General features: G+C 27.6%; 1 long non-coding RNA gene across 1 annotated transcript; it reads right to left on the bottom strand.

The window, feature by feature from the left end:
- Positions 1-1739: 1739 nt before the first annotated feature.
- On the bottom strand, positions 1740-2208 carry LOC115876482. Its single transcript, XR_004049154.1, has 3 exons — positions 2120-2208; positions 1827-2067; positions 1740-1772 (listed from the first exon to the last, which is right to left on the bottom strand). It is a non-coding gene; the product is annotated as an uncharacterized LOC115876482 (long non-coding RNA).
- Between the last annotated feature and the right edge of the window lie 843 nt (positions 2209-3051).

Below are 3051 nucleotides of genomic sequence, written 5' to 3'. Positions count from 1 at the left end.
GACCAGGAAATGGTTATACCGTATGATCGAGAAAAAACGGCGTCAAAGGCGGCTGGGGAATGACTATGGATGCTATTTTTGACGAGGTCGAACTCTGCTCAAAGTTAATTAACTTTATTTTGATTTTTTTAGTTAATTAAAATTCTTCTTCTTTTCACTTTAAAGATCTTCAAAAAAATTAAATTTTAATTAAAATTAATACTAAATGTAGAAAATCTAGAAGATAATAGTAAGTTTCCGGATACAGAAATCTATATCCAAAAAATATTTTTTTCTGATAATTTGAACTATATCAGTTCTAATTAATAAAGAATCTATATTAGGTAAATCCAGTAAATCGTAATTAATACAGAATGCGTCTTTAAAAGTAAAGAAGAGAAAAATCAAAAAGGCTCTAACCTAATTATCACCCGTCCCAGTCCCAGGCATTTCGATAACGTCTAGAGTTAACAAAAATTGGATTATTCTACTGTTAAAATGTATGGATTATCCTTTTGTAATTGTCTAATACAGACTAGACCCTTCAGATTTACTAATACTGTAGCTGTAAACCAATCAATATGTGTGTTCAATTACTAGTAATAACCCGTTAGTTCATGGAAGAAGTATCGTGTTTATCAATAAAGTTAATTGTAGGCCTTTAAATTTTGCTTAATATGGTCATATTTTGTAATATTCAACTCATAATTGTTGATACTTCTGGTGGATGATGTTCAATTTTATACATGTATAAAATATAAACACACTAAATTGAAATACTAGAAACGGTAAGGTGAGATATTTTTAAGAATCTGTATTATTACTTATACATTACTTTTTTACTTATAGAATATCTACCCCTGTGTATAACCTCTAAGAAACAAATTAAATGAAACAAAACTATGTCAAAGAAATAGTCTATTGTATAGAGGATTTAAAGAAAACCAAATACGTGATGCTGTAATCAAAGCTTTGTCGATATGGACTTACCGAAATGTATAGTCATTCGTTATGTTTGTACAATTTGTTTTTGAATTTCTTCTAGGTTTCTGCATCTTCAGTCAGTGAAAGTAGAAATATCATCAGCAGTTTTTTCAGTCCATAAGATTCAACATTAAAAAATACAGGGATACTTAATCATTAATTAGTCTAATTAATTTTTGTTGAGATATAGGCACTATAAGCAGCAAAATATTAGCCTTATAATCCCGGAAGATGTGGGCAATAAATTGAATGATAAAGAATTTTAAATTGTTTATACATATATAAATCACTTGTTTTAAAATTAAAAAAATTGGCATTTTAAATTTTATATTGTATTTATTTATTAAATGATAAAATTAAAATACTGTAAGTCTTAGTTTCTTTGGTTTGGTTTACTGTTTGCCGAGTACTATGGGTATAGTTCATTAAATTAATAGATTCTATTCTTATGATTGACATATGCATATTAATTGTTGTCTTAAGTTATGTTACAATGAAACTCACTTTATAAACAGTATAATATAGGTCTGTATTTTCTTTCGAATGGTGTTACAAAATATTTTTTACTGTGGACCCTACTAATCAATATGCTATGCCTGGTTTAAGAGTCTAAATCTGTTCTTATTACATTTAATTTAATAACAAACCTAAATTATTTGTCTAAGTTCTGCGACTTACTAAAAAAAAAACAATTATGATTTTCGAAAGTGATTAATACAGCTTTTTCCAAAATTATACATTACTTCTTGATGTATGTATTATATTAATTCATTTATTTACTTCAATTGTTCCAAAGTGTATATTATTTCCTACAATCTACCAGTAGTTACGTTAAAAGTTATGTATGTAAATAAATGACTTACCAGCCTAAAATTATTGAGATTAAATAACGTAATATATAAGTAAATAAAATTGACAATACACCAATAACATATTTTAGCAATAACCATTGATTCCTGCATGGAACTTTGTGATTACAGCATCACCAATTTTGTTTTGATTAAATCCTCTATGCAATAGATTATTTCTTGGACACAGTTTTGTTCATTTAATTAATATGCTTCTTGGAAAACAGAAACTTGGAAATACACAGGAACAGATACTCTATAAGTAAAGAAGTAATAATACAGGAATTTCGTAAAAATTACTATCTCACCTTATTGCTTCTAGTACTTCAATTTGGTTTGTTTATAATTTATATATGTATAAATTGAACATCATCCACCAGAAGTATCAACAATTATGAGTTGAATATTGTAAAATATGACCATATTAAGCAAAATTTAAAAGCCTACAATTAATTTTGTCGATAAACACGATACTTCTTTCATCAACTAACGGATTATTTACTGGTATTAAACACACATTTTTATTTACAGCTACAATCAATGCAATATTAGTAAATCTGAACGGTCTAGTGTGTATGAAACAATAATAAAAGGCTAATCCGTATATTTTAACAGCACAATAATCAAAAATTTTGACGAAATGTTTCGGTTGGAGGGGTCGGAGGCTTGTCGGACGACGAGATTTAGTTAGGTTAGAGTCTTACTGGCCTTACTCTTCTTTATTTTGAAAAAGGCGTTTACTGCATTAAGGATGATTTAATATCGATTTTTTATTGAGTAGAATTGGTGTAGATCGAAACATTTGAAAAAACAATTTTTTGGAAATAGATATGTGTATCTGGTAACTTTCTATTCTTTTCTGGTTTTTCTATATAAGGTATTAATTTTTGACAAATTTTATGTCAATTCTCAGTAACTGACGTCTAGAGTTCTATCTCGTCAAAAATAGCATCGATAGTCATTCCTAAGCCGCCTTTGACGCCGTTTATTCTCGATCATACGGTACATGTGGAATAAGAAGATTTATTTTATCGAATATTTTATGATATGTGTTAGTCATAATTTTTTTGCCATATTTGTTATAATTAAATTTATTTATTGCTAATTTCAAATTTAATACTTATTAAGAGCTGGTGTAAGTCTCTTTTGGTATAGCATAATAATAGGAAAATATTGCACCCTCAATCATAAGGTGGTATAATACAAATTATTATTTTATAAATTTAGGTCTCTTTATGAG

Source organism: Sitophilus oryzae, unplaced genomic scaffold (assembly GCF_002938485.1).
Source record: "Sitophilus oryzae breed Bouriz unplaced genomic scaffold, Soryzae_2.0 scaffold_1059_pilon_pilon, whole genome shotgun sequence".
In the NCBI taxonomy this organism is placed as follows: domain Eukaryota; kingdom Metazoa; phylum Arthropoda; class Insecta; order Coleoptera; family Curculionidae; genus Sitophilus; species Sitophilus oryzae.
Note: the sequence above shows the minus strand (reverse complement) of the source record. Positions and strands in the feature narration are given on the sequence as shown.